At 40.8% G+C, this 25,712-nt stretch overlaps 1 protein-coding gene and 1 pseudogene across 9 annotated transcripts in view; both read right to left on the reverse strand.

Annotated features, from left to right (window-relative positions):
* The window catches only part of WIPF1 (WAS/WASL interacting protein family member 1), a 169,795-nt gene that overhangs the window by 76,639 nt on the left and 67,444 nt on the right, over positions 1-25,712 (reverse strand). For 5 of the 9 annotated variants that reach the window (XM_069068434.1, XM_069068435.1, XM_069068440.1 and 2 more), the window contains one exon: positions 1,777-1,945. The exons of 1 other annotated variant lie outside the window; for it this stretch is intronic. The gene's annotated coding sequence lies outside the window, so the exon portion shown is untranslated. Of the gene's footprint in view, positions 1-1,776; positions 1,946-21,330; positions 21,904-25,712 lie in introns of those variants that run through there. 3 more of the 9 variants (XM_069068437.1, XM_069068441.1, XM_069068443.1) reach the window with 3 other exon arrangements.
* LOC138146591 (small ribosomal subunit protein eS27-like) lies at positions 6,695-7,146 on the reverse strand (annotated as a pseudogene).

Raw genomic sequence — 25,712 nt, forward strand, 5'->3', positions numbered from 1 at the left:
GTGTGTGTGTGTGTGTGTGTGTGTGTGTGTGTGTGTGTGTGTGTGTGAGAGAGAGAGAGAGAGAGAGAGAGAGAGAGAGAGAGAGAGAGAGAGAGAGAGAGCTCAGAGGGTAACCTAACCTCATCTCCTGCCAAGACTAGCAAATGAGAAATTGTTCCATGAAGTCATGCAAAAACATGAAAATATACTAGCTGGTTTCCTCAGTCATCACTCAATCATCAGACTGTTTGGCTAGGATAGACTGGTGGCCAGCACAAAATACTCTTTGCGCACACACACACACACACACACACAATCAAAGTAATAAGTTGAAGGAAGTGGGATGCTGATGCACTGAAAATAAACCTTCAAACAAATAAGAAAGTTAAAAAAAATCTCTATATGGCTTTGTGGAGACAAAGTCGAGCTTGTTTTAATGGAGATTAAACCTGGACTCAAAGCACCCTTTGGCTAATTCTTGACAGCATGAAGGAGGTGTGTGGAAGTGGCAATTATTAAGGGAATTTATGCCTGAGTTATTTGGTAGTCTAGAAAGTAGGGATAGTCTGGTATAGTGGAAATAGAACCAGTTATGGATTCCATTCCCATCTCTGACACTTACTACCTGTGTAAATTTAGCAATCTGAGAGAGCAAGCTATAGGGAAAATGACCAGGGTTAGGAATGAATTGAGAGGTACATTCAAAGGTCTTCCTCCCTCCACTGAATTTCTTCTTTGATGTTTTTCATCATAGGGAGTGACCCTGGATTCTTGAAGAAGATGCATAGCAAGTTTCAAAGTCATAATGACAGATGAAAGGTGGTTCTTGAGGGTCAAGTGAATGGAGGGCAGACCTGACCAGGTGCTAACAAGCTTACAGGTCCAGAGAGAGATTCTCTGTCTAAGGTCCAAGGAGTAGCCTAATTCAGTTTGGAGAGCTTCAATTCCAGAAGGTTAGCAGCAGATGAATTTCTTTTGGCTGTAGCAACTCACGAAACTGACTTAGGCATGAAACAGTGGTGACGGTGGTGGTGGTAGTTTTATTATCTGCATCAGTAGTGGTATGGCCCATGTAAATGAAATTATAGATTTTCTGAAATATGTAAGCTTTACAATATTATACACACACACACATATTTTTTGGCATGGGTTCTGGACCCCTCTGGAATGTTATCTCCCATATTCTTAAGTCTACTATTAAGCCATGATTATGTTAGAATGCATTTTATAGGATCCTAGGATATCAGTAGCCAGCAGTTATATATCACTTTAAGGTTTCCAAAGCACTCTACAGATGCTGTCTCACTGAAATCTCATAACAACCATTTGAAGTAGGTGTTAATTACTATCCCTGTTTTACACATGAAGAGACTGAGACCAAGATAGTTTCTTCTTGACTCTGAGTCAAGCTATCACAGCATCATAAATTTAGAGCTGGAAGGGACCTTTGAGGCCACTGAATCCAATCCTCTCATTTTACAGGTGAAACTGAGGCCAAGGGAGATCAAATTGCCCAACTCACACAAGCAGTAAGTGTCATAGGTGGGAATGAGATCCATAACTGATTCTATGCCCACTACACCAGACTGTCTCTACTTTCTAGACTACCAAGCTATGGTCTTGATAAGTCCAGTGTATGATATTTCTTCCCAGAAAATTTGGTGCTTAGAGAATTGAAAAGAGGCACTCTTGCTTTGATTCTGCTCTACCAGAAATGTATTTATTTTTTCCCACTGGATCTAGAACAAATAAACTAAATTATAGGATTTTGGAGCTGGAAAAGATCTTAGAAATTACCTGGTCCAACTTCCTTACTTTATGGATGAAGAAATGGTATCATGAAAGATGAAGGGATTTTCTGAGGGTCACACAGGTAGGAGACAGTCAGGATTCAAATCCAGGTCCTCTGACTTCACATACAGAATTCTTCTCTACACCATCGGTGGTTTCCTCTGAATATGGACTGCTAGAAATTTACAACAAAAACAGCCAGTTGTGATATTCCAATTTTAAGATGTCTAGAATATTTACCCTTGAATTAAATGGAATGACAGGACAAAGTTCATTTCTGAACTGTGTTTTGTAAATATTTGCTATGAAGGCTTCATATTGTTGTTGTTCCGTTGCTCAGTCACATTCAACTCTTGGTGACCCTGCAGACCACAATGTCCATGGAATTTTCTTGGGAAAGATACTCGGATTAGCATTTTCTTCTCCAGTGGATTAGAGCAAACAGGAGTCAAGTGACTTGCCCAGGGTCATACAGCTAGTAAGTATTTAAGACTAGATTTGGATTCAGGTCTTCCTGACTCCAGGCCCAGTGATTTTATTCACTAGATGACCTACAAGTCACTTAGTCCAACTCCCCTCATATTACAGATGAAGAATTGACACCCCAAAAGGTTAAGTGACTTATCTGAGGTGATACAGATAGTAAGTGGTTTAACCAGAACTTCACCCCAAATCCAACACATTCTACTACACCACACTGAAATCCCTTCTAACTCTCAACTTTTTCAGTCACATTATACATCACTCTCTTTCTCTCCTCTTAGTGACTTTGCATTGTCCATCCCCCATGCCTGGAATGCTTCCCACCACCCTCAATTTAACCACTCAGAATCCCCTTTTGCCTTCAAAACTTTGCTCAAGAGACAACTTCTATATAAAGCCTTTCCCGATGCCCCAGGCTGAGAGTGCCTCCCCTCCCAAAGTTTACTTTGTATTTATTTTCTGTATATTTGTAGATTCTTACATACATACATGTTGACTTACTTGATAGAATGCAAGCTCTCTGAAGGCAGGGAATATTTGTTTCATTGTTTCTTTGTATCCCCATCACCTATGTGTGGCATCTAGTAGGTGCTTAATAAATACTTGTTAACTGACCAATTGTTTCTGTTACCAAATGGGAGATTCAGATAATGAAATTATTTTCTAAGTGTTTTCCATTCTCAACTTCAAATTTTAGAAGGACAGAAATATAGTCTTTAATTCTACAGCCTTCCCATCATCTTTCTAGGTGGTACCCTAGTCAGCAATCCTCTGTGGTTCATATAACCCAACATTTCCTTTCAGGCTACCCTGGAAAAACACATTGAGTAATATGGGATAGAATGATCTGTTAAATGTTTCCAGTGTTTTGTTTTTTTAGTCAGAAGACATAACGAATCATAAGACAACTAGGAAAAAGGAGATAGGCCAGGCAACAGCAATAACTTTATAAAGCTTCTGAGAGTGGAATTGTTAAGAGTCCACAGAAGTTACCTTTGCCATTCTTCATAGCCTGTTTAATTGTGTCTGCTCTTCATTCTTGAAGAGGACCATGGCATCAGGGAAATGATGACATGACTTGAAGTTTTTTATTTGAGTGAGCTATCAATGCCACAAGTGAAATTTTAAATTGGAATCCTTCAACAACTACAATGGTTCAGCATGGAGTGGCAGTGAGAGCCCTTTATTTGCAGTCAAGTAACCTAGAGGCCAAATTTCAACTCTGCCACTTACTAATTTTGGTACTATAAGCAAGTCATTTCATTTTCTCTGGGGTCTCTAAGTTATCTAATCTGTAAAAGTGAAAGGGCTGGACTGGGTGACCTCTGAGCCCCAATGAAAAAATCCAGCATGCTGATGTACAAACAAGGCAGAGCCAGTTGATGGGAACAGACTGTTTGGCCTCTGCCTTTGATGGCCTCTTTTCTGCATTTCATACAGCCTTAGCAACTGGATAACTATTGGCCAGTTCAGAGCTGAGACAAGATGATATCTAGAAGGATGAGGTCTGAAATCACTGAATATTTCAGCAATTATCTGAGGAATGACAGAAGCAAGGGTTTCTCACGTAGGGGGACCTCTTCTCTGATGACTTTTTCCTGGACACAATGAAAATGACAGGTGTGAGGACGGGGAGGTGTTCCCATCAGCCACTTCCTTCCTCAAGTGCTCAGGTTTCTTCTGGTCAGATATGATTAGAAATTCAGAGCCAGTAACAGCTTTAAAAGCTGGAGGGAGTTGCCTTATGTTCACCCACAGCCAATGCTGACTATCTGATGATGGAAGAAATAGGGCCTGACTTTAGTACCCTCAGTCTTTAAAAAATTCCAGAGATACATCACCGATTTTAGATTGAAATGGAGCCACTTTCAGATCCAAAGAACACAAAATTTTCTGATTAGTCAACTGAAGAACCTTTGATCAGTTTCTGAGGTGTATAAGGCAGAATGGTATACATGATAAATAGAGAGTTGTTCAAGGAGTTAAGACAGTAGGACTCAAGTCTTGCTTCTGACACATATTGGCTCTGTAACCCTGGGTAGATCATTTATTTAATCTCCCAGTGTTCCAAGTGACTTTCTAAGACTATAAATTGCAAGGTAGGTGTCAACCTTCATTGTTAGAGGAAATTTCCTCACGGGGAATCCCTATACCAATGAAATCTAAGTTTTGGTCTCCCAAAGATGTGTAGGTTATCTGTTTAAGTGCCTGGGATATGTAGAAGAAAAAGGACAAAACAGATCCTGATCGCAAGGAATTTATAGCCTAATTGGAGGTGGGGAGGGGGGAAGGAAGAGAACTGTGATTATTTCTGGTCTTTCCTAGAATCTTTTCAACAGGGGTAGGGAACCTGCAGCCTCAAGGTGACTGAGTCCAAGTTTTACAGAACAAATCCTTTTATTAAGGGGATTTGTTCTGTGAAGTTTGGATTCCCTCAGAGTGCTCCACTTGAGGACCCAGAGGGCCACATGTGGCCTTGAGGCTCTAAGTTCCCCACCCCTGGGCTAGATCCAAGTCTATGAAACAATTAGGAAGTTCCTAAGCATATTCAGTTTGTAAATTATGTAACTTATTTTTGACTGGGCCATCATATGGAAAAAACAGAATTTCAAAAAGATTCATAAATAGAGAAGTTGAAAGAGAGTTATTGGAAAGGGCAGGGTCTTAAAAAAAGGGGGGAGGTTGAATTAAGGGCTTTGAAGTTTTCTTCTGCTTCCTGAATTTTTAATCACATCTATCTCTCTGTTTTCCTGAATGTAAAGTATCTCCTAACACTAGTGTCTCTGTTTGGCTGCTAGCTAGCTGGTATGACTAGGGCAAAGCTACTTTTCTTCAAACCTTAGTTTCTTTTTTAGTAAAAGGGAGTACTAATACTTGTACTACCAAGCTTATAAGGTTGGTGTGAAGAAAGTACCTTATATATTGTCAGACTATCTTGATTACTATTATTTTTACTATTATTATAGTTATTACTATTACCTTGTTCTCATCCTTTTTGATGGAGTTTAGATAGAAAAAAATGGGAGAAGTTGATCTCTTGCTATTATTCTTTTATTTTTATTGATGGGAAGACAATTTCTTGGATGGCAAAGCTTGTTTTCTTCCTTCTTTTCTCCCTTCCTTTTTTCCTTCTCACTCAGAGGGTTGGCTAATCTTCTAACAAGTCTTCCTGCCTCCAGTTGCCTCTTCTGATCATACCGTCACTCTACATAAAAACTTACAATGGATTCCAGTGACTATCAAATAGAGGATAAACTCCTGATTCTGGCATTCAAGGCTCTCCATGATCTAGTTCCTACTTCCCTTTCTAGCCTTATCTCATATTACTTTTCTTCACATACTTTCTATTTTAACCAGACTACTTTTCATACATGTTCTGCCTTGTTGAATCTCCATGCTTTTGCTTGGGCCATTCTCCATACTCAGAATGGAATCTTTCCCTTCTCCTAATCCCCATATATTATTATTCCTTCCTTCCTTCTGATGCTGGTGAATCCATGAAGTCTTTACTAACCCTAACTCTCCTCCTCATAGGACTTTCTCCCACCTCAGTTTTATCTATATTTTGCTTAGACCTCCCCTGATTACATCTACCATATATTTCCCCTATATCAATTTCACTGGTCTTCTCTCAGCCCATTAGATTCTAAGTTCCCTAGCTATACATTGTAGTTCAATAAATGTTTGTCAAATGAGTCAGAAAACTTTAAACTCTGGGCTCTTAAGGTAAACTTCCAGAAAGGGTTCCCTTACATATTAAGGGGAAAAAAAAGCCATAACTACTGCAGGACAGAACCCCTATTTTTTTTTCTTTTTGGAGGGGGGAAGGCAGGACAATTGGGGTTAAGTGACTTGCCCAAGGTTACACAGCTAGTAAGTGGTAAGTGTCTGCGGCCGGATTTGATCTCAGGTCCTCCTGACTCCAGGGCCAGGGCTCTATTCACTGTGCCACCTAGCTGCTTGAAGAACCCCTAATTTGTGGGCTAAAGTCCTGGAAATGATACTTGGGTAATCTTTACACCTATCAATTAAGAACAATCATCTTTGTGGATTTCAAAGACCATGAAAATTCAGTTTCAATTATTCAATCACTTTATATTTTTTTATATTTTAAATTTGTTGAGTCATTAAAACAACACACTCTATCTTCTATTTTCTCTCCCCAGTTGAGCAAATAGGGGTGCCATGGTGTAATGAGTGTAAATGGAAATTAGATTTGAAGATTGGAAAAACCTAGGTTGAATTCTCTCTCTCTCACACACTAGCTATGTCACTATGGGCAAGTCAGTTAACCTCTCTGAGCCTCAGTTTCCTCATTTAAAAAAAGGGATTATATTAATATTTGTTCCTTAAATTTAGCATTCTATCACCAGTGTCTTTCTGTGCCTTTATACAGGCAATTCTCTATGCCTGGGATTCACTTCTCTCATTCTCTCTCTCTCTGTGTCTCCTCTCTCTGTCTGTCTCCTCTCTCTCATCAAATTTGATTTATTCTTTACACTTCCCTATTCATCTTTATTCAATCTATGCTCCTTCCTGTTGGAAGGAGCAGACTTCTGGAAGTCTTGCCTTTCTTCCGATAGGCAGACAGAGCACAGTAGAGCATCTAACACAGAGAACGACTGTTTGCTCATGGTTGAATCCTGGCAATTTTCTATCAGCCCCAGGCACTTGACATCCATGAAATATGTGGTTGGCCTCTGCACCAGGTGCTTCTCATGTCTCTACTTTGCTTCCTCAGGACCAGGGTGCAGGAAGTTTTTTACGAGAGGCATGTTAGAGTGAGGCGGCATTTCCAGCTTGAAAGAATGCCCTCCTTTCTCACTTTTGACTCCCAGAATTTTTATCTTCATTCAAGGTCAACTCAGGCACTACCTCCAACACTGTAAAGCCTTACCCTACCTCTCTTTCCCCATCCCAAGTTGTCAGTGCTTCTTTCCTCTGCAAATTTCTCTATGTATTTATCTGTATGCATTTTGCATCCCTACAATAGAAGGTAAGCTCCTTGAGGCCAGGAGTATTTCTTTTTTTGTCTTTAATACTAGTTAGAATAGTGACTTTTACAGAGAAGACATTTAGTGTCTGTTGTAGTGAATCAAATAACATCTATAAAGCTTTTTGTAAATCTCAAATTCAAAGAGCATTTGTTTATTAAGGGGTTGCTATGTATGAGGCACTTTGCTAGACCTGGCTATACAAAAAGAAACAAGGCATGTTCTTCAGGAGGTTATATTCTATTGGAAGGACATAGCATGTGCCCCAATAAGTAAAACTGAGGCAGGAAAATCCCTAATAACTAGAAGGATCAGGGAAAGGTTTCATGAGGAAGTATCAAGTGCAATGCACCCTGCAGAATCAAGACTCTAGTAGGTGAGGAGGAGCAAGGATTCAGGGCATAGGGAATGACTTACAGTAGTCTAGGTGAGAGGTGTGATACTGAGGGCGGTGACTCCGGGAATGAAGGTGAGTAAGGCTGTGGAGGAGAAAAGCTGAACTAGGCTTGACAGTGGAATGGGGGGATGGGGGACGGAGGATGAGGGAGGGGGAAGACCTGAACATATGGTGGGGACTAAGTCAATATTTGATTGTTATCTTGGCCACTTTAGACCCAAAAGAACCCAAACAGAATATTCTTTTGAGAGGAGGGGAAAGGACTGAAAGAATGAGTGCACTGGACAAATCCAAAGGTAAATGCCCCACTTTGTAGATTTGATTTGGGTCGTCTCTACTGCCAGGAGGCAGAGAAGGTGGGTTGGCGAGACAACAAAAACAATCAGTGAGTTGGACATTTCGTTGTACTTCTCTGCAATGCTGACAGAACTGTTGTGCTGTATAAAAAATCTGCATGGGATGCCTTCCTAAGGTTTTCCTTTAAATGGAGAGTCTTTGGGGAATATTTCAGAGTTTAAGAAATAGAGAGCCCCTCTTTTCTTCCATTAGTGAATCAGCATTTGAAACATTATACTACAGCCTACTAATCTAAAACAGCCTAGTTGGCACTTTTAAAAAACTGGCATAGCATTTTGTGGACGGATACAATGGCATCTTCACATATCTGTGAGCATAAACAGGCCATGGAATTGTACTGAGTGTGAGCATTAAGTGTGTTTCTGAAAAGACCCCATGGTTAAGATACTGTGCCACTGTTGAGCCAGCTCAGAAGTAAATTAACTCTGAAAACAGTGTTCACAGCTGCAAAATGCAAGTGTTTGGCACTAATACATTAGGATTAGTGAAGACTAGATTACAAGAAACCTTTCACCTCCTCTGGGCAGGTGGCCTCTAACAGGAACAGGGACTCCTGGAATCTCGGAGTAGGAAGGAGCCTAGGAAACCCTCTAGTCATATGATGTGATATAGGCAAAAAGAATTTAAGAAACCTTATGTGAATGTTTGCAGCCCATTCAATTCAACAAATATTCATTAAGCATCTCATCTAAACCATCCAAGACAGAAATAACCTTTAAAGCATGTCAGTGAAGTGGTTATTCAGCATCCTCTCTGCCGAAGAATGTGATGGACCAAAAAATGAGTTCTGGACCTCCTCTGGAAAGGGCTTCCTTGTGGACAGATTCTCTCTCCAGGGACAATTTAGTGGGAGTTCTGCTGCCCAGTACTTGGCAGTGAAGAAAATTCAGCCAGTGTTTGCATCTAAATAGAAGTTCACTAGGAAAGAATTGATGACTTTAAGAAATAACCAAGTGAAGTACTTTCTGCTCCCCTAATGTCACCCTGCTCTCTCTCTGGCCTTTAGATGTGTGTGTGTGTGGATCAGAGGTTATTAGCCTGGGGTATGTGAACTTGTTTTTCAAATATTTTGATAATTACATTTCAATATGATTGGGGTGGGGGGGGGAGAGAACTAACAGTCACAAGGTAACAGGATTTAGAACAAGATCAGCCAGTCTAACCCCATCGTTGCCATATTCAAGGGGAATTAAATTTTGCAGAAAAGCTACACATACCTTTTCTCTTGTTACAAAGAGATGTAGTGAATCATTTCTGACACTAGCTTTCCCCACTATCAGAAATTTAAGTCCTTCACTTTCGTTTTCTTCACTTTTTTTAATCCTAAGAACTTAATTTTATCCATTTAAAAACATCATTCTGAGAAAGTTTTACCTGACTACCAGATGAGTCTATGGCACACAAAAGGTTATGAACCCCTACACCAGATAATCCTTCATTCCTTTATCTTAACCCTAACTCATCTGCTTGTTCAAATTCTTCTCTTCTTTCAAGACCCAGCTCCCCTACTCCCTCCTATGTGAAGTGTTCCCTAATGTATCCCTGACTGAAAGTGATCTCTCTCCCCCATCTCACAGTGTCCTAAAGTATGTTGTCTGTATCTCTTCTACACCTTTATCACATTCTAACATTGGACTTGGAATCAGGAGACTTGGGTTCAGATCTCGGATTGATGAGGTATGGGCTCTGGGAGCCCCCTTGAGCTCTCCTTGAGTCCTTGAGGTACAGGCTCTGGGAAGCCCCCTTGGACTGGATTAAATTGTCCCATTTGATGAGGCATTTGCATGAGGCCATAAGCCTTACTAGATTTCCCACCCTTGAGCCTATCAAAATATCAATACACCCTTGAGCTGGGTGAACAAAGCCCACCATTGTCTGTAGTCTCCAGGTGGCCTCCCACCCTTAATCACTCATTGACCTCATTAACTCCTCCTGAAGACCCTCCCCAAACTCCTCCTCTAGACCACCCCAAGATTCCTCCTACAACCTTCTGTATATAAGACCCCATCTTGTCACCATAGAATGGTGAGAGTGCCATAGAATGACCTAGCACAGACTTACTCTGTGTCTAATACAAGAGAACTTTACTTTTTTTTGGCTGAGAGAAAACTTGAGTTGAATTCATTTGGCAGGACCCGGGACGTGTTGGTATTTTGATCTGACATTTATTCATTCATCTCTATGTCTCTCCTCATCTTCAATCCCCCCTTTCTCTCTCACATTCATTTTCCTTTCTCCCTGTCACAGACTGTGGTTCTCTCCCAGCTGAGGCATGGTGATCAGAACACGACAGGGCATCGACCAGAGTATTGGTGCAGCTTCAGCTCCAGAGGTCCAATCCGGGCATGCAGGAACCCACAGGAGGAAAGACCCATCCTTATTGCCCATCATGGCACATGACAAGAGTGTTTCTGGAGGCTGTAGGCTATAGCATAGCACTAAAGGAGATAGCATATGTACACACCTCAAACACAAGCTCCCAGACTCCCAGAATTATAGATAATATATATTTATCACAATCTAAAAGTGAAATGCTTTAATGAGTGTGATTGGTAATAAAGGCATTTTGAATTTCTTATAGGGCAGGGATTGAGGAGGAGGGGAAGGCAGGGGAGGATTGTCACATAATAACAGGATTTAGAACTAGAAGGGGCCTTAAAGATCAGCCAAGGGTGGGGACTCTGTGGCTAACTGGCCTTCCAGGTCCTTGGGTGTGGCCTTGGATTTGTTCTGGAATTCAGTCAAAGGGCTGCTCTTGAGGACCTAGAAGGCCATATGTGACCTAGAAAGCTACATGTGTCCTTGAGACCACATGTTCTTTACCCCTGATAGTCACACCCCGTCCCTGTCACAGAGAAGGCAGAGATTTAAGGGGAGTTAAATTCTTCAGCAAAGCTACATAATATACATAGTGAATTCCTTCCATCATTAGCTCTCCCCCTGGCCAGAAATTTAAGTCCTTCACTTTCTCTTCCTTCTTCTCCTTGGGCAATTCCTCCTTCATGGCCAGTCTTTCCTTAGACAGACCCCAGGGGAGCTGAGATGTGAGGTGTGGGGTATGAGAAAGCAGCTGATTTAGGGGAAAAGAGAGGGTAATCCCAAAAGGTGGGGAAATTCCTGTAGCCATCCCACAGGGTCAAAAAGTTATTATATGTTCAGAAAGAGCTCAAGTTTATTCATATGCCAAATATGAATATGAAAAGTTCAAAACCCTAGTGAGATATTAATTAGATCAATATTTAAAAATAATTACTGTTCTTTCCACATTTGGTCTCTTTCAGTAAAACACTGTCTTGGACTCCAAGATGAAAAAAAATGTGGACATGATTAGGAACAGAATTCAAGATGCCATCTGAAAAATTATACCTTAGACCCTTTTTGCCCTTGCTTACTCAAACAAGAACATTCCATCCAATTCCATCCCTGTAAGCCCGGTATAGTGGAAAAAAGTACAGGATGGAGAAGTAGAAAATTTGGGTTTGAATCCTGCTCTGTTGCATCAGACATTTTGGGTCCAAATATATTTAAACATAAACTTGGACAAACTGCTTAACCTCTCTAGGTCAAGGTCTCCTCTCCTGTAAAAATGAGGAAGATCCCTTCCAATGGTTCCCTCTGTAACCTTTAGAAATCAAACTGCTTTCAATAATGTTTTTACAAACGAAAGCTAGAGATGAATCCAGGAGTAACACAGAATACCCAAGTAGAAGGGAGGGTGAATTTCTTGTAAGGAAGACTAAAGATCTGCTATTCCAGTTACTAAAGAAAGGCTAATAATTTCTAATGGCCTGCTGACTTCTCTTTTCATAGCCATAACTAGCAATATTTGTGACCAGGGCATCCCAAACAGAGCTGTGGGTAGATGCTCTCTTTTTCTGCCAGGGCTTTCACACACAGCAATGATGAAATAATAGGCACAATGTCATCCCTCCAATAGGGACAATGTGTGCAGACCACTGGTGTTTAGAGGTGAGGTCACCTGATTGGCCCTGGATGCCAGGGCTGCTTTAAGTATCCATTCCCAATGCTTTCCCACTTTGGCAGAGGGTCTTGATTCTTTGCTATCTTCTACCCCCACAAATACACAGTGTTTCCAGCCCCCGAGGACCTGTGATGCACAGTTTAGAGATGGAACCAAGCTGAAGGTAATACAGCCTTGACAACATCTGCACAGTGCAAAGTCAACACTATGCATGCACATGGCAGTTCCTTGTTCCTTATCGTTTCTTTCTAGTAGAGATAGCAGGCCAAGGGTCATCTCAAACATTAAAAGCCCTGCTTACTCTACCCTACTTATATCCCTATATTTTTCCATCCTCCTTTCTTAGGATTCATCTAAGATGTGCTATTCTCTGACTAAAATGAACTAGACTGAGAATCAAAATACTTGGATATTTGATTCCTGGGTCTACTCTTGGCTATGCCACTGATTAACTTTGTGACTGTGGGAAAGCCACTTAACTATCCTCTCTGGCCTTTAGTTGCCCCATCTGTAAAAATTAGATGACTTTTAATGTCTCTCAGGGCAGTTAGGTGACATCGTGGATAGAGCACTGGTCCTGGTGTCTCTAACCTGAGTCATTTGCCAGCTGTGTGACCCTGGGCAAGTTACCCGTTTGCCTCAGTCTTATCATCTGTAAAATGAGAAGGAGAAGGAAATGGCCACTCCAGCATCTTTGCCAAGAAAACCCCAAATGGGGTCACAAAGAGTCAGACGTGACTGAAATGATTGAACAACAATATCCCTTAGCTCTAAAATTCTAGGATTCTATGGTTTCCTCTCCTTTCTAAGATTTACTTAATGACAATAGCATCTGAAATCTTCTACCTAAACTCTTGCCAGACTGCAATGTTCCTGGCACCACACACAAACACATACACACATATTATATGCACACAGGCATATATAATCTGATACATACATCTATGCATATTGTGTATGTATATATTACATTTGTGTCTATATTACATATGCATTATATATGTATATATTTATTTATTTGACTAACCTATATTTTTGCCTTTTGGAACAAACCATTTTCTACCCTTTTTAATCCCTTTCCTCCTGTTCCCATCTCTTATGAGACCCTACTGAACTTAGATAGTCAGCTATTTTTCATTCCTGTACCAAGATTCATTTTCTAGTAACATTATCTTTCAAACAATTCCCCATATACACAACTCTTCCAATCTTTTTAGTTTGGTAACTGTTCTACAGGTCAGTTATCATCATGTTGGGGAGATAGGACAAGCACATTAGTGATAAATAACAATATAAAGAAGCATATGCCAAATGCCAAATGACTAGTCGATACATTAAGTGTTTCAGGAGTCCCAAAGATGAAGGTCTGACTACTTAGCCCTGAGCTTTGGTGCAGGGGGAGGTGGGGGACAGAGGGTACAGGGAGTAGGAGGCAGGATGAATAGATAAATGAAAGGATTAAAAACCATTCATTAATATTATTATGTGCCAAGCCCTGTGCTGGAAAATGTATAGGAAACATAGTCACTATCCTTAAGAAGGTTATAATTTCATTGATGAGAGCAAGTAAATATACACACACTAACAAAAAACTTACGGAACAAAGTAATAAGTACAAATTAATATAGTACAAATGAAGTCATTTCATGAAATTAATTCATGAATTCATGGAGACATTCCATGAACTATGGGCCTCACTCAAAAAATACATATCTCCTGGAGCTTGTGTAAGTTACCACTGGAATAATGACCCCTAAATGAAACTTAGGGGGCATAATGACACCTCTTCATGGTAATCCAAATTTGATAAAAATTTAGTCAAATCCTTCAAAAGTTATTGTGAAACAGATATAAGCATATACTGAATGAATGAAAAAGGCCCAGAGACATTTAGTGAGTTGACTGGTGTCACACAGCTGGTAAATATTTGAGACCAGGACTTCTTAACTCTCTATCCACTTACTTCATCATGCTTCCAAGAAGTCACACCATAATGGTAAAGCAAAATCCTTTTAAGGAAGGAGGGAAACAAGTATTGATGAAGCACCTTACTATGTGCCAGGTGCTATGCTAAGCATTTTATAAATATAATCTCATCTGATCCTCAGAATAACTCTGCAAAGTAGGTGCTATTGTTATCCCCATTTTACATGTTAGGAAACTGAGGCAGAAATTAAATGACCTTTGTCCACAGTCACAGAATTGGTTAGTGTTTTAGGCCAAATTTGAACTCAGGTCTTCCTGACCCAGGCTCAACACTCACTTTTTTTTTTTTTTGCTTTTTTGGGGGAGGGTAATTGAGGTTAAGTGACTTGCCCAAGGTCACACAGCTAGTTTTTGTGTTAAGTGTCTGAGGCCGGATTTGAACTCAGATACTCCTTACTCCAGGGCCAGTGCTCTATTCACTGCACCACCTAGCCACCCCTAGACCCACTTTTAACAAAAAGCAAATCCAACCTGTCTCCTAAAGCTGTTTGCTTCTACCTCTCTGCTCAGCAAGATGATGAGTTGTGTTTTTTTATTTTTTACAACATACTTCCCAGTAGAGGAGTAGGAGGGGACATGACTACATATAACACTTCCCTATTGTCAACACGTAAGAAAAACAAATGCAACAACTGCTGACAGAATACAAAGAAACTGTCAAAATAACAATCTGACAACAAATCAGTGATTCTTTTATTTTTTTCCAAAAATGTCAGATCACTTAGGTTTCTTCTAAATGAAAAGGATGAAAGTTATGGGAGTCTTCCATCCTGTGGTTATCAAGGTAGAGCTCTCACAACATTCGCCTAAAAGACCATTGAGGCCCAAAGATGTAACCTAAACTAAGCAAAAAACTAAGCCAGAAAAGCATTCCCTAAAACAAAACGAAATGAAACAAAACCCTCCCACTCTTCCCATAGTAGAATTCCTTTGTTTTTAAACTCCCCAGTATTATAAATCAAGGCAATATGAGGACTTGAAAAAAGATGTATATATCCTATGAAATATAAACAAATACATATGTACAAAATTAAAATATAGACATAGGCATAAAGAGAGAGGAAACCTAGTCTGTAAAAGAAAATAGCAAAAGGGATACTAGTATATGCCGAACTGGTAAGACAGTCACAGAATCAGAAGCCCTCAGAACCTATCTGATCAAAGCCAGGCCTGAAAAAGAATCCTTTTATGACTTATTCTACAAGTGGTCATCCAGTCTGGGTTTGAAAACCTCTAATAAGGGAGAACCCTGGGGAGCACTTGCTGCTGATTACTCCCAGCTCACATTGGGCAATTCCACTGGGCTTTCATGGAGCTCTGTTTGAGTTCTTTTGTGGAAGTCAGAAGAAGCCATACAAAGGACCCTCTTAAGGTCTCGGCAAAGAACTTTGGAATCAATTGTGAGACATGAGAGACACTGGCAAAAGACAACCAACATGGCGAGTCTGCATCAAAGAAGAGCAAAGCAGACTTGTAGTAGCTGAAAGGAAACATGAGACGCATACATTTAGAGACATCTCCACTCCAAATGTTCATGTGCATTGTTTGGGCCTGACCTGGGGTAGAGCCTCCGAGCTCGCACTGGTCTGATCAGCCACAGCTGGACAATACTCCACCTTGACTCCACTGGAATGTCATTTTGGTACTCTTCAAGAAGGAAGGCAACAACCATGATGTCTCCTCTCCTTACCACCCCAAATTCTACATGGTTTTCTTACTGATAAATCACAAATGGCTGACTTTTTTTTAAAACAGAGTATGAGGAAAAGCAAAAATAAAAAACATAATGTATCCTTCCATGGTCCTATAACTAGTTATTGTTGAGAATACACTTTCATCTAGGCCAGAGTCCAAGTGGTGATGACCTGCTCATAGGTGGTAATTGAAGCATTAAAAAACATAGACAATATTTCTTTTTAAAAGTTTCCCTTTTGGGTCAGCTAGGTGGTGCAGTAAATAGAGCACCAGTCCTGGAGTCAGTTGGACCTGAGTTCAAATCAGACCTCAGACACTTAACACAAAAGTAGCCATGTGACCTTGGGCAAGTCAACCCCAATTGCCCTACCTTCCCCCTCCAAAAAGCAAAAAAAAAAAGTTTCCCTTTCACCATGACATAGTGTGGACTCACATTTCACAGGTTCACTATAGCTCATTTTAACATATATCTTACATGTGTAAGGCATTGGAGAAACAAAGATAAAATAGCCCTTGAGTAGCTCCCCCCCACTATGGAAACATAACATGTTCCAAGTGTGATATGTGACTGTGGAGCCTGAGAACAATAGAGATACACAGATAAGGGTGTGCCTATAACAGTAAATATGAAGTGTATATGTGGGGATTTAAAGGAGGCTACTGTTTCTAAGAGGCAGAGATGAAAAGGAAGGGCATTTCACATATGAATTAGTTTTGTTGAGGGTAGGGGGAGTAGTATGTAACTCAGGTTTGCAAAGTGTTTTCCATTTATCAACCCTGTGAGGGAGGTAACATTAACAGTATTCCTTTTTTATTTTTTAAGATGAAATAGTCTAAGAAGTTAACTGGGGGGCAGCTAGGTGGTGCACTGAATAGAGTACCAGCCCTGGAGTTAGGAGGACCTGAGTTCAAATCCAGCCTCAGACAGTTAACACAAAAACTAGCTGTGTGACCTTGGGCAAGTTACTTAACCCCAACTGCCCTCCAAAAAGCAAAAAAAAAGAGAAGTTAACTGCTTGTGCATAATCATACTAGGTAAGTGAGGGATTATCTATGGCAGAATTCAAATACAGGTCTCCAGGGTTCCATGTGCCATATTCTATCCACATTGATAATAATAGGTATTGGATCTGCAGTTTCTTTTAAAATACAGAAACCCAGATGAAAGAGAGTCTACTGATTCAGGGCGGCACCTTCTCTGCATCTTATTGTCTCTGAGAGTTTCTTAGAGCATTGAGTAGTTAAGTGATTTGACCAGGGTCATAAGGCAATTATATCAGAGGTAGGATTTGAACCACAGTTTTCCTGGTTCTGAGGTTACCTCTCTATTCACTATGCTGTCCTGCCTTTATATTCATTATTATGACAGTTGTAATATAGTAGACATTTGTAAAGGAAGGAAACAAGCATTTATTAAGTGCTCACCGTGTTCAAGGCACTGTGCTAAGTATTTTATCCTCACAACCACCCTGGGAGGTAGGTAGTATTATTATCCCCATTTTGCAGGTGAGGAAAATGAGGCACACAGAAATTAAGTGACTTTCCGAGGTCACACAGCTAGTAAGTATCTGAAGCTGGATTTGAACTCACCCCAGGCCCAGTAATCAATCCACTGTGTCTCTTGGATGCCTCTCTATATATACAAGAGCCTATTCTCTGAAGCCGCTCAAAGAGCCTGCCCTCAGGACTTGCCTCCTTACATCCAAAAGATGACCAACTATTTATTGCATTGTAAAGGCTACACCCAGAACTCTGTACTTTTCATTTTTTTTTCTCCCTCAGCCTGAAATGTTTTGTATTTACTTCCCTAAAATACACAATGGCCCAAAATGTCAGTAGTTGCTGACTGTAGTTTTAATAAGGAATTGAGGAAGAAGGTCTAGGAAAGCAACTAGGCCTGTAGTTCAGGGTCTAGGTGAATTAGGGGTATTCCAGCTAAGCCTCTGTTGATCTTCTTAGGAAATTCAGTAAGCTGAGAATTCTACTTTTTAGTTCCATTGCTTATATTAATCCCCTTGTGAAAGAGAATAAAAAGGAAAAAACAAAACCACAACACAAAAACTAATTCAGTGAATTTCACCAACCTTCAGGCTAAAGTGTTGATCTTTATTTTAGTAATAATGATAAATAATAATAGTTAGCATTTTTATAGCAGTTAAAAGCTAGAAATTACTTTAGAAATATTATCTCCTTTGATCCTTCCATCAGCCTGGGAGGTAAGTGCTATTATCATCACCATTTTATAGATGAGGAACCAAAGACAGGCAGAGAGGTTAAGTGATTTGCTCAGGGTCACATAGCTAATAGATGCCTGAGGCTGGATCTGAATTCATGTCTTCCTGTGTTTCCTTTTTTTTTTTTTTTCAGTCTTCCTCTTCTAGTCTTCTAGCTGTGGTCCCAATCTTTCCATCTGAAATTACTTTTTTTTTTGGAGGGCAATTGGGGTTAAGTTGCCCAAGGCTACACAGCTAGTTGTGTGTGTGTGTGAGGCTGGATCCGATCTCAGGTCCTGATCTCAGGTCCTTCTGACTCCAGCTCGGGCACTCTACTCACTGTGCCACTTAGCTGCCCCTCTGAAATTACTTTCGCAAAAACATTTCTAAGTTTCTCTTTTTCTCATTTCCAGGGTTCCCAGGTGTCCCCTGGACTAGGGCTTCTTACCTCCTCCTCCTCACATGAGCCACTATCTATTTCCACTTTGGGCCTTTATTCTATGTCATCCATCCTTCTGGAAGTCTTTCTGGGTCCTTTGGGTTATCACCATCCATTGTTAGGGGTCTTGACTAAAGATACTTCCTAAACTTTCTAATACATAAACACAGAAAGCCATGGAGAGGGGATCAGTAAAGGAAATGTGGATTTCCAGAAAGCCCTAAGAGCAGACCCACACTCCTCAACTAAAATCCTCTCCAGGAATCCAGGACTGAACCCACCCAACAGGATTACACTGTTGACAATTTCATTTAAATTGTCTAGGTGGGCCATCCTCAGTGATGCTTTAGGACAATCAAAAAAGGCACTAGTGAAAGGACTTCTTGCCTGGGCAGCTGGGCCAGAGACAGGAAAGGGGAGGTGTGAACAAAAGGATGAGTGGATTGTAATCTAGTGATTGAGTCTCAATCAAGACCTAGATTAAGGTTTTAGCCTCCCAGCCTTGGTAGAAATGATCCCCCTTATCTGGAATGTGCTTACTTTTCACCTTCACTTCATCAAATCCCTAGCTTCCTACAGAGCCCAGGTCAGGTGCTTGCATATATTTTGTTTTTGCTTTTTTTTTTTTGAGGGCAATTGGGATTAAGTGACTTGCCCAGAGTCACACAGCTAGTAAGTGTGTTATGTGTCTGAGGCCAGATTTGAACTCCGGTCCTCCTGACTTCAGGGCTGGTGCTCTACTCACTGCGCCACCTAGCCTTCCCACTTGCATACATTTTGTATCTTCTCTAGTAGAACGTGAATGCCTTGATGACACAGACTTCAGTTTTTGATCTTTCTATTCTCAGTACATAGTGCCCTGCATATAGCAAACACTAATAACTGCTTGTTGAATGAACAAATGAATGGGAATAAGGAGAGGAGAAAAAAGGAGGAAGAATGAGGGATAAGGGCTGCCAAAGGTAGTGGAAATGACATTTAGAAAAATATAGTTTAAAAACCACTCAATTGCCCACCTGGAAAACACTGTAAGACAAAAAAACACTGTAAGACCATCCCTGCCCCAGAGCTGCAGAAATTAATAGACCACAAATGTTACAGACAACAAAGCTCTGCAAAAAAAAAAAAAAAGAAAGAAGAAAATTCTATTTTAAGGGAAGTCAAACCACAGCCCAGGACTGCATGTAGTCACCCTGGGGTTAAAGTGCAGCTATCATATAGCAAGAGGCAATCCCACTGCAATTCACGGGCGTGTTTCCCCTCTAGCCATCTGTATAAAGGGCACTATCCACCAATGAAGGGTGGGCTCATTGTATCCCCATGGATCAAACTATGGACTGCTTCTGACACATCTAGCACAAGATTTCTGCATATGCAGTTTTTGGGTGAATATTCCTACTAATAAGAATGCCGTTTTATTCCTTTAGGTTGTTCTCTCCATTTCCTTGCACGATAGTAAAAAGTATGACAACCCAAAGAACTGCTATTAGTAAATATGAAACCGTGATCTTTCTGTTTCATCACCATTTTGGTTATTTTACATCATTGGAATATAAATAACATGTGAATCCAGTTTCATTTCCACTGCTCCCTCTTAGCCCCAAATTCTTTTCTTTTGTGCTTTTCTCTTTCTTTCTCCTTCCTTCTTTCCTTCCTTCTTTCCTTCCTTCCTTCCTTCCTTCCTTCCTTCCTTTCTTCCTTCTTTCTTTCTTCTTTCCTTTCTTTCTTTCTCTCTCCCCTCTCTCTTTATCCTTTTGTCTTCCTTCCTTCCTTCATACCTATGCAAAGGGATCAAAAAATATTCAGTGCTAGAAGAGAATTAGACCAAGCTTATCCCTGCTCGCCTTCCCTTCACCCCAACTTTGGACAGCTGCTCCGAAAGCATCCTAGCCAAACAAGTAATCTCTCTTGTCTTCAAAAACCTCTAGAAAGGCTACCCAGCCTCCCTTCCTCTCTACTGTCATTATCAGGAAATTCTTCTTATCTAACCTAGATTCCTCCTCACACAGCAAATTAAACCAGTTTCCTCCTGCTCCTTCTCAAAGGCTACTAAAATCAGCTGGTCACACTCAACAGTGTAAAAGACCTTTGTATACATGGAAGATAATGATTAAATTGCCCCCTTACCCTTCTCTTCTCCAGGCTGAATAGTCTTGAATCTTTTCAACTTTTCTCAAGTCTGAGTTGCCTGTCCTTAATCAGTCCCATGTCTCTCCTCTGGACCCTGTCCAGGTTGTCCAAGTCCCTCTTTAAATTATGGGGTCCAAGACTCCCCAAAGTACTCTAATAAAGGTCTGATCTCATAGTTTTTACATGCTCTGATTATTATCACCTGTCAGTTGGCACATTATTATGTTTTATTAGACTCACTTGCTGCATTAAAGGCAATACTTCCTCTTCTTTCTTTTGTGTTGTACTCTTCCCCTCTCTTATCTTCCCCTCCCTTATCTCCCCCTCCCTTCCCATTTAGAAGCAGTAAGGGAGAAAGAAAGAAGAAAAGAAAGGAGAGAAAAAGAAAGGAGGAAGGCATACTTTAGAATCTCCTACTGAGGGTGGGTAAATACTTTTAGAATTAAGTACTAGCAAAAAAGCTTTTTAAGACTGGATGAAATTGCCTTCACCACCACATCCATTAGCATCATCTAAATTCGAAATGCCCCTCAAAAGAGAAGATGCTTTGCCAAGTTTTGCTGGTTCTGCAAGGCAGTAAGAGTGTCATATGCAGGAAAGAGGATATTTGAAATGTTATTTAACATTTTCGAGTCTTATGTAGGTTTCAAAGAGTTTAGAAATTCTAAACCGGGAAGCAAGAGATTCTGAGAATTTCATTTTCACAATAATGAGCCATGTTTGTTCCTCTAACAACTTGTGGCTCCCAGCTCCATCCAGACCCAGATTAAACCTCCCACTTGAGCAGCAGTGAAAAGAAGGCTAAGGAGAGGGAGTCAGCAGGCATTTTAGGTAATAGAAGCAGCAAAAGGTTTTGTTTTGTTTTTTAAATGAAAAACACTGACCTGTATGGCTTTAAATCCGTTGAGTAGCCCCAAGTTGTAAGGCTCCCCTCCTCTCTTGTAGCCTGCTTCCTGTAAGTGCTACATGTGACTACACTTCCTTACTGCACCTTGCTCAGCTTGCCACTCAAACTGGCCAGAGGCATGCGATAAGATCGTCTCTCTGCTTGCTTTCCTGCTGTCTTTAAAGCAGTGACTTGTTCCCTTCTCCCTCTCTAGTCACCCCAGGTAATAATTTTCCTAGTGTTTTTGGAATATAGTCAGAGAGATGAGCCTGGGGCAGGGGCTGTGTCACCCATACAAGCCACTCCTTCTCCTGGGAGGAGGGGAGAAGGGAACTAGAGAGACAACAGGAAGAGGGAGGGGGTAAAGCCTCAGAGGGCCCCCTGGGAAGCTCCGCCTGACTGGGACACCTTGGATAATGGACAAAAGCAAGAGGCAGTTCCTGATGCCACTGGGAAAGCTTAGGGACCCTCAGGTGCTCTATGTGTCTAGGCATTGCCGAGGAAGCGATGCCACAGTCACAGCTCCCAGACTCCAATAGGCAGAGGGGCATCTCCAGTGGCCATGCCCTGGAGAGCATCTCTGGGCCTCAAACCCCTCGGCTCTGAAGCTGGTATCCCCTAAATTCTGGGAACTGAAATCCTTGGGAGAAGTCAATTCCACTGTAAGCCTCCTACTTCTCTGACCACAGTCCCCCCAAACGCTTCTATTTTTGTTCCTTCTGAGAAGGGATGTTCTTCTGTCTTCTGGTGGTGTATGCAACATCAGTAATGACAATTATACTACTAATAAAACAACAGTAACTTGCATTTTTATAGCACCTTAAAGTTACTTTTTTTTATAGCTCACTGAATCAGGAATGTACAAATATCAGTTACACAGATATTCAAATGAATCTGTGAACTTTTTGATATGGGTATTCTTCCCAGGGATGAAGATTGCAACCCATCCTCACCTACCCATTCTGTGTGACTCATTCAGCCTTCGTGTAAGTTAACCATAGGGGACCACCAATGGTGGCCTTCCTTCCTCTGTCCTGATATTGAGAGGATACCGGTGGGGGGCACATGTGGCCTAGTGGTTATCTCTCGTTCTCACCACAAGATCACTCTTTTCTGACAATACGTTTTTCTGATGATGTCCTTTACTCCTGTTCTCTTTTGCAGTTTTTTCTTTGTTACCCTCTGTACTGCTCATTCCCACTCTACAAACAGTGCTAACAGTGCAGACTGTTACCATTTTATCCCTTCTGGAAGAATCAGAAAGAGCACAGAATGAGAGTCCAGGGCTCAGGGAGGTGCCAGTTAGTGACAGACCAGATTCAACACCAGATCTTTAGACATTGAGTCCAGTACTCTTTCCATTCTGCCCCTCACAAAGCCAAATGAGGGGGAGCTAGATGGTGCAGTGGATAGACACTGGCCTGGGAATCAGGAGGACCTGACTTCAAAACTGGCCTCAGACACTTAACTTTTACTAGCTGTATGACCCTGGGCAAGTCACTTAACCCTAACTGCCTGCCACTCCCCCCTCAAAAAAAATGAGATAGTGTACACAAAGTACTTTGACAACCTAACACACTATATAAAAATGAACTATTATTGGCACTGCTGGCATCAAGAAAGAGGAAGGGGCAATGTCGAACCAGGTGTAAGATGAGCACCCAGGCAACGAAGGATCTAAGGATGTTAGAGCTGGCCCTTAAAGAGCACCTTGCCCAGCCCTTCTCATTTCAGAGAAGAGGAAACTGAGGATTTGAACAATGAAGGCTTGTAGAGGTGAAGTACAAGGTCCCATAGCTGATACATGGCAGAGTTGGTTTCATGGCTCCCAGTCTAATGTTCTCTCTATCCTTTCCTCTTTAATGATTCCTTAGCTTAGGTGTGCAGCTTATACATACACACACACACACATATATATATATATAAAATATATATACATATATATGTTAATACAGGGTGTCCCCAAATTCCAAGTTCTCTTTTAAGCTTTTTAGTAACAGAAAACTCAGACTTCTGGGACACCCTGTATGTAGGCTACTGTATCCTACGATATTATGACTTAGAGCTTATCTGTGTGTTGTGCGACATATGCCCACCCCAAGTGAATATTCTCCAAGTTGTTCAGCTAGATTGGCTGGCAGGTGTGCCCTCAATATGGCACAATAGGACGACTTCAAGAGCTAAGGCACGCTATGTAGCAGAAGTGGTGGTTCCTCTCTCACTCTACCAGACTCTTCTCCTCCATCCAAACTCGGAGCCCCAACCATGGGGTGGCAGAAAGCTGAAGGCTTTCCCATTCTCCTGGCTCTTTGTCCTTTTTCTTTGGTTTCTCATGAGGGTTCAAAACTGAACCTTCAGGGTGTGGGATGTTGGCGCAGACAGTGGAGGTCAGTGTACAAGGGTGAGGAGAATATTCTGAACAACTTTGACTTAGGTCAAAAGCCCCAGATATTGCTTTGTTTTTGTTTATGTTTTTGGTCCGGGATGTCCTGATTAGTTTTTTATTAGTGTATTTTTTTTAAAGTTAAATTGATATCTTTAAAAAGAATGATACAATCATCTCCCTACACCCTCCCCATTAAATCATCCCTTGTAACAAATTAAAAAATTAAGCAAAATTCAACTGCCATTATGCATCTATAGTGGCCCACCTCTCAAACACAGAGAGGAAAAGTATATTTCTTCGGTGTATTTTTTTCTAAAAGGTAAATATAGCTTAACTGCCCCAAGGCTTGAAAATACTAAAAGTTCCCAAAAGAGTATTTCCATAGGAAAATACGAACTAAGAAATGTTCCCAGAGAGACTGAGCACCTGATTAAGAGTCAATCCTCTTGAATTCTAACAAAATGATTGTATTATAGGGTTTGGACACACCCACATAGAACTGGTTTTACCAAACTGATAAATGATGGCTGATTTTCTGGTTTAATTTAACGATCAGTTCTGGTCACTTTAGTTAATATGATCAAATCAGGTTTGTCCTCATTTTCTTTAGCTTTAAAAGTAGAATAATGACAAATATTGCCACTCCTGAGTCAATGCTAGCAAAGAACTTGGTAAACTAAAAATGTGAATCTTCTATGAAGTTTTCAGAAAGTGATCTTTCCCTCTCCCAACATTCTGTAAGATTTGGTCTGCATCTTTCTTTTTTTTTCAAATGGAAATTTGTGCTTTATTTGATGTGGAACACTCCAACACACTCCAGGTTTGAAAACGCCCTCTACTGATACAGATCAGCAACTGATCAGTAATTTATAGGTAAGACAAGAGTCAGTTCCAGTTTGGGATTGTCTGAGGACACTGAGAGGTTAAGTGACTTGCCTCTGGTCACACATTCTTCAACCCTGCTGGTTCTTGTCAGTGGCAGAACTGGAACCCAGGTCTTCTTGACTTCAAAGTCAGCACCCTCCCCCCCCCCCCCCCAGCTTCTCTGTTTGCTTTTATCACATTCTATTTTGTGGCATGGTGTTTCAGAAAGGGCACTAGACTTGAGAAACAAAAAACCTGGGTTTTAGATTCTATTTACAGAATTATGTAAGCAAAGCATTTGACTTTAGTTATGTTGGTCATTATATGATCACCCTACCTACATGAAAGCTCTCCTCTGATGCTTCATTATGATCTGGAGGTGAGCCTTGGTCCGTACCAGGTGAGTGCAAACTCTGCTAGACCAATCAAGTTGAAAATGCCTGCTAATGTCTTGTTATCTGAGGATCTTTCTAGCTTCCTCTAGAGGATCATGGGACCATGCATTTAGAGCTAGAAGGGACCTCAGAGATCTTTCATTTTACAGATGAGGAAACTATAGCTCAGAAATTTTAAATGACTTGCTCCAGATCACACCAGTAAAAAGAGGCAGAGCCAAGGTGACTCAGTGAATAGAGCACTGGCCCTGAAATCAGGAGGACCTGAGTTCAAATCCAGCCTCCGAAACTTAACACTTACTAGCCGTGTGATCTTGGGCAAGTCACTAAATTCCAATTGTCCTCCCCAAAAAAAAGAAAAAAAAGAGAGGAGGTAGAGCCTGATTTGAGCCCAGGTCTTTTAACTTCAAAATTAGTACTTTTTCTACCATCCTGTGGTAACCATAGGAAGGCTGACTACTAGGTGATTAAATTTTTTGGTCAACTTTTTTGAAGATCATTTTTTTTTTTACAAATTAATTGATTTACTTTTAGTTTTCAACATTCAATTCCATAAGTTTTAAATTTTCTCTGCCTCCCTTCCCTCCCCCCTCCCCAAGATGGCATGCAATCTGATATAGGCTCTACATATATATTCTTTTAAAATATATTTTAACATTATTCATGTTGTATAGAAGAATTAAAACAAATGGGAGGAACCATGAAATAGAAAAGCCAAACCAAACCAAACCAAAA

This window comes from Petaurus breviceps, unplaced genomic scaffold (assembly GCF_028583685.1).
Source record: "Petaurus breviceps papuanus isolate PSGF00001 unplaced genomic scaffold, PetGlider_PUasm1.0 90763, whole genome shotgun sequence".
NCBI classification, from domain to species: Eukaryota; Metazoa; Chordata; class Mammalia; order Diprotodontia; family Petauridae; genus Petaurus; species Petaurus breviceps.